Genomic DNA, 15,792 nt, shown 5'->3' on the forward strand with positions numbered 1-15,792 from the left:
TAAAGAACAAGGCCCTATGGTATAGCATACAGAACTATACCCAGTCTCCTGAGATAAACCATAATGGAAAAGAATACTTAAAAAGAATGCATACATACATGTATATATAACTGAGTCACTTTGCTGTTCAGTAAAATCCTACAACATTGTAAATCAACTATAACTTCAAATAAAAAAATAGAGAATTTTAAAAAAATTCCTCTCCCAGAGAAATTTTAAATATTCACTTGGGAAAATAAATATTTTTTTCCTTTGTAAAGGAAATAGGAAAGATTGTCTTTTAATGTTTAATTTTATGTTTTAAAAAGATGAATTTATGATTTTACACAAAGACATTCCTACTGCAATCTAAAGTTTCAGTTTTTAAAAAAAATATTTCCCTATTATGGGACCATGAACACAGCTGAATAAAAGGAAGATAAAGCCAGCCCAATAACTGTTAGAGAAGTAATGGAGACAGATTTCTTTGATCAACCAGTTGACTTTTTTAAAAGTTCTTTTGAGTTATAGTTGACAAAAAATAAACCACACAAATATAAAATGTACAATATGATACACTTTACATATGTTTACAGTCAAGATAAAAACACATCTGTAACCCCAAAAAAGAGCTCTGCATCAGTCTTCATTCTCTGGCTCTTTTTAAAATTTTTTCTTTATCACTGGTTTTGAGCAATGTGACTGATTTGCCTTGGCATAGTTTATGTATCTTGTGCCTGGGGTTTACTGAACTTCTTGGATCTGTGGGTTTATAATTTTCACCAAATATAGAAAATTACCAAGCAACTATGTCTTCAAATATAATATCTTCCCCTGCTTTTTTCCCCTCTAGGGCTAAAATTGCATATGTATTAGTCCTCCTGAAGATATCTCACATATCACTAATGCTTCCTTAATTTTTTTTATGTTTTTAATTTTGGATAGTTTCTCTTATTTACTGTTTTTTAAAAAATTCACTAATCTTTTTTCTTGCAACATCTAATCTGTTGTTAATCTCATCCAGTTTATTTCTCACCCCAGACATCTAGAAGTTCAATGGGACAAAAAGCTCTATCTTTTTCGTTGTGGTAAAAAACACATATCACAAAATTTACCATCTTAACCATTTTTTAATGTACTGGTCAGTAGTGTTAAGTATATATACATTATTGTAAAACAGATGTTCAAATCTCTTTCACCTTGCAAATGTGAAACTCTATACCCATTGAGTAACAACTCCTCCCTCCCCATAACTATCACCTTACTTTCTATTTATATGAATTTGACTGCTAAGATACCTCACATAAGTGGAATCAAATGGCATTTCTCTTTTTGTTACTGTTTAACTTAGCAAAATATCCTCATGTTTCATCTATGTTGTAGTATGTGACAGAATTTCCTTCCTTTTAAAGGCTACATAGTATTCCTTTGTATGTATATACCACAACTTGTTTATCCACTTATCTATCAATAGGCACTTGAATTGCTTCTCCCTCTTGGCTACTGCAAATAGTGCTCCTATAAAAATGGACGTGTGATTTTCTTTGAGATCGTGCTTTTGATCTTTTATATTCTTTTGGGTATATACCCAGAAATGAGATTGCTGGATCATACGATAGTTCTATTTTTAATTTTTTGAGGAATTTCCACACTGTTTTTCATAGCATAGTTGTGCCGTATTGTTGCTCTAAAGATCTGGGAGCGAGTGATGAGAATGAAGACAGGACACGAAATCTGGTGCAATGGGTCAGGGGACCTGCAGCCTCTACTGGACTGAGGTGCAGAGTCCACTCTGAGTCCAGCTTTTATTCCTAATTGCAGACTACAAGAGTTTCTTTGGCCTTATCTTTCTCAACACACCTGTTGTGTTAATCACATACTACTAAATGTCAGGGACTACATTGACATAGCTCAGATCTCCTTGTTTTACCCCTGGCTGTTCTCTTCTGGGGTTGTCTCGGGAACAATCAGCAAGTGTGTAGGCAGTGTTCATGCCCAACGCCGACCCGGTGTTCCAAAGTCCATGCCTTCATGATCCAGTCATACTCCCTTCTGGGTCTGGCCTTGGGGTTTGTAACAAGGCAATTATTCTTAAGAAAAACATGAAAGATAATCATTAACATAGTTTCTTAATATATGCTGTTTTTCCAGGTGTTATTTCTGTGGAATTTCTCAAGGCTGTGAAAGTACATTATTAGGAATTCCCACTACATATCCCCTTTTTTGTTTTTGCAGGAGCAGATATGCCGTCTGAACAACTTCTTTCTTCATCAATTCTCGGATGGTTTTTCTTGTGTATCTGAGGACTAGACATAAAACAGTTAAACATATACATCCTGATATTATAGTACCAAGCAATCCTCTTCTTAAAGTTTTAATCCACATCATGAGGTTAAGTTTATGTAAGTTTTCCTCAGTTTATTCCAATAAATCAGTTTCTGGGAGTAATTGTAAGTGAGCAATCTGCATATTAGAAATAGCAGCCTGTAATTGGGAAATATCTAAGGATAGTTTATTATGAACATGCCTTCTCAGATGTTTAGATAACTGATCCCAAGTCTATGCACTTTCATTATACTTATGAGGTGTGACACAAAATTAAGACATATTCCAATCATATTTAAGACGAATTTGTAATTTTAAATTTTGTACTTCATCCCCTGGTAGGAGAACTGCATCTTCTAAATCAATCAATTGTTTATTAATTTCTTGGTCTGTGTGGGTTTGACTTCCCCAGGCAGAACTTGCATTTTGGTGCCACTGCTGTATAAACGCAGTCGTCTGTATAGTTTGACGCAATGCCACCCCGGCTACTGTTGCAGTCATGGCAATAGCAATAATTTCCACAATACCTGCTATAAGGAGCCCAATAAACCTTTTGGAACATTGCAGTACTTTATGTATAACCTTTAAAAGACCATGTGTTTCAGGAGACTCTTCCCAAGGTCTGGTTTCATTTACTGGAAGCCATATTCCCAATCTCCTTCTTAATGTAGCAAATGAGTGATTAGAATTATAAAGTGACCAATTTAAGCCCGTATATAATTTGCAGTCTTAGCAAGAAAGTTCTTGTACACTTTCATTGATAGAAATTGTTCCTTTCAAGAGTACATAGAATCTCTTATGCAAGCCTGAAAATATTTTGTGCTAGTATTAAATGTCAATGAATAATTAGTTTTATCAGAATAATGTCCATCCCAAATTTGGAATTTTTTAAGACTTAAAGCCAATCGCCAAATCTCTCTTTGCCCTCTTTCTCGATCCAACTGTGGGAAGAGGGGATGACATGCCATTACCATGTCATATAATTGGATGATTTGAATGAGTGGTAATATTAGTATGATTAAAGACTTTGTGCCCCTGCCAATGCAGCCTTTTGTGAGGATTACGGTACTGATTTTGATGAGAGCAATTAGAGACTGCATACCCGATAGGGGACCAGTCCTATACAATTCCATAGGAACCATTAATCAAAATTACTCCCTCAGTTCCATGGCAATTATCCCACTGAATACGATCTTGTTTTTCAGTCCACAGCTTGTGATGCTCGTATAAAGGTCTGTCTGAGTTGGTGTCATTATTGGGTTCTGAGTTGTTATAAGCAAAACTCAGACCAGAGAGAAGATATAACTAAACCTTAGTATGGTTACTATTTAAAGAATTAGTGAACAGTTAGGCTTATGTAGATAATTTAAGACATTCTGTAGCTGGTCCTACACAAATTGGCCAGGATACATACCCATAAGTAACACTGAAGGGAGTCCCTTCCTCTTGTTTAAAAAGAGGACGATGTGTATCTTCAGGTCCTGGTATCTAGGAAGAATCATTAACATAAACGGGGATCATAGAATCCCCCCAATCAATGGGTTTTAGTAATGGGAGGTTAGGTACATATGCCCAATAAGTATAATTTTTAGATTCAGCTGTTGCTAGGGGTATGCTCACTGTGGTGGTGATAAGAGCAAACATGGCAACAACCAGATTGTTAGGAGTGATGGCTTTCCCTTCACTTTCTAAGATCTCCTCTGATTTCTGTCTTAAACTTTTAATTTGTCCCCAACTGGGGATCTTGTTCCGATGTGTCGAAGGGAGGCAAATTGTTATCTTTGTTTCAGACTCAGGCCTTTGAAACTCATTACTGGGTGCTCTCTGTCTCATGTAAAGCGTCTCTTCTGGGGGAGTTCGCTCATGATATGGTTTCAGATGGTGGTGAGGGAATACAAATAAGTGTTTCTGAATCACCTGGTGAAACACAAGCGAAACCCCTTCCCCGGGTTATCAAATCCCCCCTATGCCACAAATGTGTTACTGGATCATACCATCTAACAGATGGTTTGGGGTGAATTTCTTTTTGTTCCTTTGTAAAATGTCATTCTGCTGCAGTGAAATCATTATCTTGATGCAAAAAAATTAATGCTTTATGTAACTTTTGCTGTGGGGAAGTGATATTCCATCTTCCCCTTTTTGTTTTTGTAATATTTTTTTAAGAGATCTGTTAGCTCATTTTATAATAGCTTGTCCTTGGGGATTATAGGGGATTTTTGTGTGATGTTTTATAGAAGAAGACTTTAAAAAAAATCTCCAGAAGCAGTACTAGTGTAAGCCGGGCCATTGTCTGTTTTTATATTTTGTGGGAGGCCCATAGTAGCAAAGCAGCTATGCAAATATGTGAAATCACATGTTTTGTAGATTTTCTAGAGCAAGCAGTTGTCTAGATAAATTTAGAGTTAGTGTCAACTGTGACATGTATATAAGCAAACTTTTCAAAGGATGGAATGTGAGTCTGGTTTGGCTTTAGGCCATGGGATTAATTCCCCCGGCTTTTGTTGGAGATGTGGTTATCGCAATAGTCTGACATGCAGGACAAGTCTATATAATCTGTTTAGCTTGAGTCCAAGTGATATGAAACTTGATTTTTAAATATTTTGAATTACAATGTGTCAGATCATGAAAGACTGATGTCTCTGTAAAGGTTGGAAATAAAAGGCTTGAGCATTATTTTTTTGTTAAAGGTTCTGGTAAATTAGTATGAGCCCAAATATGGGTAATGTAGAAAGGAAATTGTCAGTGTCTAATCACCTGTTGTAAATTTGTAAAAAGTGTATATAATGTGGATGGGATAGTATCTTTAATAGTTGTTGTTTCTGTATGTATAGTGACATGTACAGAATATTGAGAATCAGATAAAATATTAATTGTTTGGAGAATATTTTGTAATGTGTGTGTAATAGCTAGAATTTGTGTTTGTTGTATAGAATATCTAGGTGTTTCAATAACTAGCGTAAACGCACCCTTATATCTTGTTTTTCCTCAGCTAGTGTCATCTTGTAAAAATGAAAGGAGTGGAGGGAATGGGGTTGACATTAGTAATTTTAGGCAAAATCCATCTTGTTTGCTTTAAAAACTGTAAGAAAGGCAAATCAGGATAGTGGTTGTCAGTTTGTCCAACATAGTCAGCTAAAGCTAGTTGCCAAGATAATGGATTTTGAAGAGGATGTTTTAATTTTTTGGAGGTTACTGTAGGGCAAATAAGGCAGGGATCATGTCCAGTAAGTTGTTGAACATGCTCTCTTCCTTTTAGAATTATAGTGGGTATCATATCTAAATAAGGGGTAATAGATTTTGTTTGTGAATTAGCTAAGAATATCCATTTAACTATCAAAGGAGTTTGTATAATCAACCCAGTAGGGGAATGAGGGGTAGGAAAGACAAATAACTTGAGAGGCTCTAAAGGGTCCATTTTGTCTATTTGGCAGTTTTGTACAGCTTGTTTTATAATTCTTACTTGGTTTTTTTGTTTGTTTTTTTTTTTTTTTCAGCCTCAGGAGTTAGTTGTCAGGAGATATTAAGCTCTGGATTTCCTCTTAATAGAGAGAATAAATGGGATAAAGGATAAATTGGAATCCCTAACTTAGGCTGAATCTCGTTAATATCTCTAGTAATTTTTGTAAGCCATTTAGAGTTTTAATTGAGTCTTTGTGTATTTGTCCCTTTTGTGGTTTGATTGTAGTACAGATGACTATATTTTCTAAGTACTGAAAAGGTTCAGTGTATTATAATTTATCAGGAGTGAAATATAAGCCAGCACATTCTAAACATTCCTTTAGCTTTAAAAACAATTCCTGTAGGCTATCAATTTCAAGTAAGGCACATAATATATCATCCATATAATGAATGATATATGCATGAGGGAATTGCAGCATTGGATGTAAAGCCTTGGCTACAAAATTTTGACAGATGGTGGGACTGTTAAGCATACCTTGAGGTAATACAGTCCATTGAAATTTTTTATGTGGTGCCTTAAATTAATGGAAGGAACTGAAAAGGCTAATCTAGGTTGATCAGTATGTAAAGGAATAGTGAAAAAACAATCTTTGAGATCAATAACAAATGCCAATTTGTTGGAATCATACTAGGATTAGGTAGGCCAGGCTGCAAAGCATCTATTGGAACAATAACAGCATTAACAGCTCTCACATCAGTAAATATTCTTCATTTACCAGATTTCTTTTGTATCACAAACACTGTAGAATTCCAAGGGCTAAAGGCCTCAATAATATGTCCCTTGTTAAGTTGTTCATTAACTAATTTATGTAAAGCCTCGAATTTTTCTTGTTTTAGAGGTCACTGTTCTATCCACACAGGTTGATCAGTTTTCCAATTAAGAGGTATAGGTGTGAATGGAGGAAGATTAATATGAGAAGTGGCCACTAGTGAAAAGGACGTGGTTTGAAATCTTGAGTAGTCAAAGGATAAATTATTTTTTGTTGACTTTTGCCCAGTCCCAATTCTGGTATATAACCTTGATTGAACATAATTTGGTGACTATATTGATTTGGAGGAACATGTATCTCAGCATGCCATTGTTCTAAGAGATCACGACCCCATAGATTGATAGGTATATCAGCGATATAAGGTTGGATAGTGGCTGGTTGCTTATCAGGCCCTGAACAAGACAATACCATAGTGCTTTGTTTTAATCCTTGTGTCTGTCTTAGACCTGCAACAGATATTGGAGCAGGCCTAATTGGCCATGTTTTAGGCCAGTGTTGAGAGCTGATGATAGAAACATCAGCCCCAATATCTACTAAACCTTGAAAGTTTTTGCCACTTATATTGACTTGACAAGTGGATCTGGATTCCAAAACCTTTTCAGTGAGAAAAATACCAGCCTGGTGTCAGGGAATGTTTGATGGGAGGATTCCTACATGCTGTTTCTCATAAATCCTCTGTTCCTTATCAGCTTCTGCCAGAAGCGAGTAGAACTGCATGCAGCTCTCAAGACTGAGGTCATTGGGTGAGACAGGCTTGGGTCTCCTTTAGTAAAACATTCTCTTTATGACAAAACTGCTTAGTCTTGCCCCCTTTCTTAAGATATGGATTGTCTCCTGATCTTGTGACCATTATTAACCTTTGTTCCCTTGGTAATGGTTACTGTACATTTGGTTTTCTGATCTTTATCATTGTCGTAAGAAACATCTTGTACCACAGCCTACATATACTCATAGAAAAATCATTAAACACCTTTGCTCCATCAGAGCTTGGGTCCCCGTGTCTTTCTTTCTTTCTCTCTCTCTCTCTCTCTTCCTCCCTCCCTCCAGCTTTCTCTTTCACTTTCTTACCATCGACTCGAGACCGCTAGGTCCCGGTCCATTAAAGGACCCCAACAAGTGGTGCCCAGAACACAGACAGTGATATCCATGGCATTTCTGACAGAGTGACTCCAGAGGCTTATTGAGGTCTGGACCTATTGAGGTCGGTAAGTACTAAGACACGGGTCAACGGCTGGAAAGCCCCATCATTTCTCTGTTTTACTTCACCATTTGTTTAAAGCTCAGGGACTTTGTTTTCGTGCCAATGAGTGGAGGCTTACTTTCAAACAGTGGTTAAATGTAATCCTTGGTTCCCTGATAAATGCAGTTTTGATTTAGAAATTTGACACCGGGTCAAAGAAAATGTTGAATGAGCCTCCAAACATAGGAAAAAATATTCCAATTGATCTCTAGCCCCTATGGGCTCTCATTAAAGCTATAATTCTGCCATTTCAAGGTAAATTCTAGCCCTTCCAATATTCGACAACAGACAAAACACTTATTACATGAATATAAATTAAATGATAAAACTTTACAAAAGGCCCAATTAAAACAGCATAAAATATTTCAAAATTTTCTTACTAGCCCTGCCTCAGCTGCTCCAAATGCTCCTCCTCTGTCAACAGGTGCAACTCCAAAAGTCTCTCCTTTGTTGGAACCTAATGAAAATTATCCTAATTTTTTAGCTAGATTAGAAACTGCTATTTCCCATACTGTAATCGGAGAAGGAACCAAGAAACAGCTAGAGAAATTACTTGCTTGTCAGAATGCAAATCAGGAACGTCAAAGAGCTATTGCTGCAATTCGTGAGACTGGGACTATTATTTGAAGGCTTGTCACAATCTAGGATCAAAAATTCAAAAGATGCAAATACTGGCTGAAACAATGGCTACCACCTTTAAAAAGGGGAAAGAAGGATGCTTTACATGTGGAGATAAAAACCATTGAAAAAGGGACTGCCCTAAGAAGGCTAATAAAAAACCTCCAAGAATTCGCCCTCGCTGCCGTAGAGGAATGCATTGGGCCAAAGATTGTAAATCTAAATTTGATATTGAAGGAAAACCTATTCCAGGAAACTCCAAACAGGGGACCCCTCCCCCAGGTCCCCTACAACAAAAACCAGGGGCAAATTCTATCTTTTTCCCTCAAGCCCTCAACATCTGGCAGTTATATCAATCTGCCAGATATACCAGATATCATCTGGTATATCAATATACCAGCCCTAAATGATTTTTTCCTTTACCCTAAAGCAGTCTCTTCTAGAGTACCTGCCAGACTTTTTGGACCCCCTGCCCCCACAAACCTTCAGTCTTTTATTTGGCCGATCTAATTTGGCTTCTAAAGGAATTACTGTTCACCCTGGAATAATTGATTCAAATTATAAAGGAGAGATTCAAATTATGATGTCATCTCAGATTCTATGGCAATTCAAAAAGGGGGACAAAATTGCTCAATTACTTCTTTTGCCTTACATTTCTATTAACTCCTCTAATAATGTATGGACAGGCAGATTTAGCAGTACAGATCAAAAACAATCTTTATAGACATCATTGGTATCTGAATATGCCTGACCAAATATAAAATCAAAATTAATGGTAAAAGATTTTCTAGTCTCCTTGGCACTGGATCTAATATTACTATTATTTCCAAACACTTATGGCCCAAACCCTGGCCTATACAAAAGGTCTCTTGCCAAATTGCAGGAATTTCTCAAACCAAAGTACAAGAAATTTATCAAAATGTTCAAATCTACTCATATGATAGACTAAAAGGCCAACCTACAACATTAAGACCTTATATGATAGATGCACCCCTTAATCTAATAGGAAGGGACTTACTTATGCAATGGCAAACTCAGATATACATTCCACACTTTTCCTAGGGGCCACTGCTCATTTAACAAACAAAACAATTATTAAAATAACTGAGAAAAATGACGAGCCTATTTGGACAGAGCAATGGCCCCTTACAAAAGAAAAATTACAAGCTACTAAAGAACTTATAGATACACAATTAGAATTGAAACATATTGAGGAATCTTGCTCTTCTTGGAACTCTCCTATTTTTGTTATAAAAAAGAAATCTAACAAATGGTGTCTCTGAGACCTTAGAAAAGTTACCTGCTGCTAAGTCACTGCAGTCGTGTGCGACTCTATGTGACCCCACAGACGGCAGCCCACCAGGCTCTGCTGTCCCTGTCCTTGGGTTTCTCCAAGCAAGAACAATGGAGTGGGTTGCCATTTCCTTCTTTAGAAAAGTTAATGCATCTATAAAACCTATGGGTGCATTACAACCAGAGATCCCATCACCTATTACTATTCCTCAAAATTGGCACATTATTATTACTGATTTACAAGATTGTTTTAATATACCCTTACACCCTTTAGACCAGAAGAGAGTAACTTTCTCTCTCCCTTATCTTAATCATATTGAACCTCATAAAAGTTTTCAATAGACTATGTTACCTCAAGGTATGCTTAACAGTCCTGGTATTTGTCAAAATTCTGCAGCCAAGGCTTTACTTACTATGTGACAGCAATTCCCTCATGCATATATCATTAACAATATACTATAACTAAAAAAAGGAGAAATGACATTTTTTACACTGAATAGCCATGATATTCTTTAGACTCCAGAGAAAACTGATTAAAATAAAATCTTTTTTGAAATTGCAAAACTGCTTCTTCTTACACATGCAGTTAGGAAAAGGTTAACTTGTTAAAATACTTTTTTGGAGCTCCAGTTCTGCCTGGGAAACAAAAACAAGCCCAGGAAAAAACTTAAAGTTAACTCTTATCATGTCCTTGGGATACACAGTCCACTCTATCTAGGACTCCAGCCATAAACAAATTGGTGGAACTCAAAATAAATAAATAAAACAAAAAGATATTTTAAAGTTCAAACAGAAAACTATGCCTATCTATCTAAAATTATCTATGTCTCAATATATGTCTTTGTTTTTGGATAATATGAAGTTAAAAGCTCTATTTAAATTCAACTTCACATGAACTGAAAAATATTCAATATTAAATATAATGTTTATTTAAATATGAATATAATTTAAATGTAATTATTTGTTAATCTAATCAAGACATGTCTTAAGTCATCAACTTTATATAATACTTTTATTATGCCTAGGTTTAAGGTAAACTAAATTTGTCAACAAAAAGGTAACTCTTTATATATATATATAAATATATAAATGAGATGAATACTTTTAGATAAACTCTATGAAAGATAATTATATTTTTAATAGAATAGCCTATTATTATAATCTAAAACAATGTCTTAGGATTAGGGTAACTTAAGTTTCTGGAGTTATACTAAACTAAATAATAAAAGTTTATTAAATAACTCTGTCATTTCCAAATGAAGTAAGATTTTAAAACATTAATTACTGAACATTAACTTCCTCTTACAAAATGTTTTTCTTACAGAAAAACTAAAGAGATTTTAATCTATTAATAAATATAAATATATGTTTATATAAAAATAAAAATATATATTATATAATGTGATATAATAAAATATTCACCAATCTATAAAATACTAACATACAAGACACTTCATAGTTGCTAAAGAAAAGTAAGATATACACTTTTAATAAAAAGATATAAGAAATGGCAAATAAAATGATTAATACAAAAATATAAAAAAGGTTTATGACAAATCAAAGAATTTATGGTAAATAGGTGTAACTTATTGACCTGAACTTTCTTCCTCTTCCTTCTTACATGTCTTGATCAATAGAAATTCTTATTTTCTAGGGGCCACACCTCTCCAAGGTAAAACTACACAACATGTTATAACCCACCTATCAACTTACTTTGCAATAATGAGAACACCTAATTCTATAAAAACAGACAATGGCCCTGCCTATATTTCTAAGCGGTTCAAACAATTTTTACATTCATTCTCTATTAAACAGATTACAGACATTCCTTATAATCCACAAACACAAGACATAATTAAACAAACACATTACACACTGTAACTGCAAATAAAAAATTAAATAAGAGGAAATACACAGGAACACTTTTATCTTCCTTATCCAAAACAGACTTTACTAGATTTTAATGCAATATATTCTTTAAGCCTATAACTATTATTAATATAGCTTTATCTCTGAAGACTCTTGAGAGTCCCTTGGACTGCAAGGAGATCCAGCCAGTCCATCCTAAAGGAGATCAGTCCTGGGTGTTCACTGGAAGGACTGATGCTGAAGCTGAAACTCCAATACTTTGGCCACCTGATGCGAAGAGTTGACTCACTGGAAAAGACCTGATGCTGGGAGGGATTGGGGGCATGAGGAGAAGGGGATGACAGAGGATGAGATGGCTGGATGGCATCACTGACTTGATGGACATGAGTTTGAGTATACTTCCAGAGTTGGTGATGGACAGGGAGGCCTGGCGTGCTGCAATTTATGGGGTCGCAAAGAGTCGGACACGACTGAGTGACTGAACTGAACTTACTGATTTCTGTTTCCAGTCTGTAAGATTCTTAAAACAAAACATCAACTTCAATGCCTGTTTCACAATACAAAACAAAAACAACATAAAAAAGACACCATTTCCCAAATAAGTTATTTGTTCCTAAGAGTATCAAAAGTGCAAAATATTCACCTTCTTTTCGGGTCTGTCTTGAAAGTATAATCATCTTCCTCGACACACTGAACAGAGAGAGTCAACAACTGCCAGGCTGCATTTCTTTCCCAAGGACGAGGTCAGATATATTTGGATGTGAGCAACCTTTCATTTGTCAAGTTGTTCTGCATCAGCTTTTTAATAATTTCACTTAGGAAAATTGTTTGAATGTTTACTTCTAATCCTTTGCCCCAAATAACACAAACCACTTAAAACACAGTCAGATCACATTTCTTTTTACATCAGGAAAAATGTATGTACTGAATGAAGGAAAATCAACCCCTTAATTCAAAACCACAGCCAAATACCAGTCCCAAACAGATTTCTAGATGATTTGTTTTTCTTTGGGGCTGAAATATTTCCTAGGCATGTTTTCGTCATTATTGCTTTCCTTTCTTTCTATAACTATTGTTAATATAGCCTTATTTGTTTTAAATTTTTTAAACTTACCGCAAGGAGATATTTTGACAAAAGCAGAAAAACATTTTGAAACATTAAAGGACACCTCCCTTCCTTTGCCCATTTGATATCAAGACAGGTTAACTAATCAATGGAAATCTAAGAAACTAATCTTTCAGGGAAAGGGGCATGCTTCTATTTCTTCAGATGATTCAACGAACTCACATGACTTCCTCTTCAGAAGATTCAACCTAAGGGGGCCCCCAGCATTCAGACTAGAGATGAAACAACAAAAACCCCAGGAAGAAAGAATTCCAATACAAGTTATGGCAACTTTTAAAATTTCCAAAAAATGCCACACTCGAAGTCATTGACCTTATGATCTCCCTACTTGGGAACAGATAAAAACCCTTACTAATCAAGCTGAAAATCTGATTTCTCAACAGGGAATTCTCGGAATCCTGAAAATATTTTTCTTTGCTATGCTTGCTTTGCTTGCTTTTGATTCCCTGAGTCAGCTCAGGCTGACTTGATTGATCACACTTATTGGGCTTATATACCTAACCCCCCTTTTTTATTGTAGGTTATAAAATGGACAGATCAATCATATCCACTAATGACTCAACACATATGCCCCTTCATTGGAACTTAGAGGGGCCCTCTCATCCTGAAGAAGAAGAAAAACTAATTAATATCTCTCTAGGTCATGAAGTCCTTCCTTCGTGTATGGGCCCAACAGAATTATACATAAACGTTAGCCAACAAACTTGGGCTTTTGCCCTGCCTCCAAAAGAGGACTTTCAAGATGCTGCTTGGATTATTTACTGCCCTTTCTTTGTCCGTGAATCATGTTTATACTACTGAAACTTTAGGGAAAGAATTAAAGAAAGAACAAAGAACCCTATGCAACGGGTTTACTAATAAGAACTTTAAATATAATCCTGTTCATTGGGGCAAATGTCAGGCCAAATCAGGGCAATTAATGTTTGTGGCTAATCATACAATTGTTGATTGGGGACCCCATGGTATGTGGTTATCTAACTGCTCAGATGATATTAACAGCACTATGTGTGATTATGCTACTCAAGTAGCATGGGAGGTTACTAATACTAGAATGGAGCATTACCATGAGAGGTTACTAATACTACAATGGAGCATTACCATGACAGAGGACTTCTTGGGTGGCTTGACAGTGGACTGCCCCCCCTCATCCTCGAATCATCCTTGATAAACAGATTGGGCCCGAACAATGGGATATCTGGAAACTTGCTGCGAACACTGAAGAACTTGGGACTTGGACCAGACATTTCACAGGGACCAATCGTAGCTATGGCAATTATTTCTTTCACTATAATCAATCATATTTTATACAAGCCTATGTTCCACTTCCTTTTGTTGTAGCTATAAGAAATTTACAATTCAATAAGACTTTACGTTTTGTAACTTACATAAATTGTAAATTATATACTTGTCTTAATTCCTCTATTTCCTTGAGAAATGACTCCCTTTTGATTCTTGGATCTCGACATAATCTATGGTTACCAATAAATCTCCAGCAGCCCTGGAAAGAAGGTCCCATGGCTGGACTTGCTTCCCGGTTACTTACCAAATTTCTCCAGCGATCTAAATGATTCATTGGATGGCTGATTTTTGGCATTTTGGGATTAATAGCTATCTGCACCTCTGCTGCTGTCACTGGTGTTGCTTTACAAACGTCAGTTCAAACACATAATTTTATCCAAAATTGGACTAAAGATGCTCGTACTATGTGGGCCACTCAGGCTCAAATAGATGAGGATATGCAAGATGAAATACAGGAACTAAAAACAGCCATCAAATGGGTTGGAGAAAAATTATTAGATGTACAAAAACAGGTGATACTAAAATGTGATTGGAATTCTACTCAATTTTGTGTTATTCCTGTTCAGTCCAATAATGCTTACAACTGGGAACAAATTAAGTTTCACTTGTAAAACATACATGATAATGCCTCTCTGAATGTACAATTATTACAAAAAGAAATATTTGAAACTTTTTCCAATAATCTGCCCTCTTCCACTGATTTGGAAACTTTAGCTGAACAACTAGCTGATAAATTATCTAGGCTAGACCCACGAGGATGGTTTCAAAGCATTACTCACAGCATCAGGTCTGGAACTGTAATTTTAGTGATTGTCTTGACAACTATATTTGTCGTCTACCATTACCTTCATGCAAAGATTGTTAAAACTAACTAAACTCTTACGGTCAGAACTCTTTTTACAAATATTATAAATAAATAAGGGGGAATTATCAGGGAATGTTTGATGGGAGGATTCCTACGTGCTGTTTCTCATAAATCCTCTGTTCCTTATCAGCTTCTGCCAGAAGCGAGTAGAACTGCACGCAGCTCTCAGGACTGAGGTCATTGAGACAGACTTGGGTCTCCTTTAGTAAAACATTCTCTTTATGACAAAACTGCTTAGTCTCACCCCCTTTTCTTGAAATATGGATTGTCTCCTGATCTTGTGACCATTATTATCCTTTGTTCCCTTGGTAACGGTTACTGTACGTTTGGTTTTCTGATCTTTATCATTGTCGTAAGAAACTTCTTGTACCACAGCCTATATATACTCACAGAAAAATCATTAAAGCACCTTTGCTGCATCAGAGCTTGGGTCCCCGTGTCTTTCATCTTTCTTTCTTTCTTTCTCTCTCTCTCTCTCTCCCCCTCCGGCTCTCTCTTTCACTTTCTTATCATCGACTCCGAACCGCCAGGTCCCGGTCCATTAAAGGACCCCAATAGCGTGGCCTGTGCTTGCAAGTCCCCCAGAGCCCCACTTTTTGTCTAAATGTTCTATGCCCACATAAGGTAGAATTAAAAGCTGAGCAATTCTATCCACTTTAGAAACCTTCCAGGGAAGAGTGGTAGAGACCATAACCTTCAATTTGCCTTCATAATCATTGTCTATAACTCTGGTATGAATTTGAACTCCCTGGGAAGTTAGTCCCAATCTTCCTAACTGTAATCCAACAGTCCCCTGTTAAAGTGGTCCAAATATTCCTGTTGAAATGATAGTTGGTGTCTCTCCAGGAGTAACAATAATATCCTGATTACTACTTATATCAAGGGCTGTGTTTCCTTGGGTTGCTGGGAATAATTCCATGACAGTTCAGTCAGTTCAGTTCAGTCTCCT

General features: G+C 36.1%; 1 long non-coding RNA gene across 1 annotated transcript; it reads right to left on the reverse strand.

Moving 5' to 3' along the window:
* Window positions 1–1,722: 1,722 nt before the first annotated feature.
* Window positions 1,723–12,287, reverse strand: LOC122673588. The gene is made up of 3 exons (XR_006334731.1): window positions 12,197–12,287; window positions 3,719–3,792; window positions 1,723–2,285 (listed from the first exon to the last, which is right to left on the reverse strand). It is a non-coding gene; the product is annotated as an uncharacterized LOC122673588 (long non-coding RNA).
* Between the last annotated feature and the right edge of the window lie 3,505 nt (window positions 12,288–15,792).

This window comes from Cervus elaphus, chromosome 17, assembly GCF_910594005.1.
Source record: "Cervus elaphus chromosome 17, mCerEla1.1, whole genome shotgun sequence".
NCBI lineage: Eukaryota > Metazoa > Chordata > Mammalia > Artiodactyla > Cervidae > Cervus > Cervus elaphus.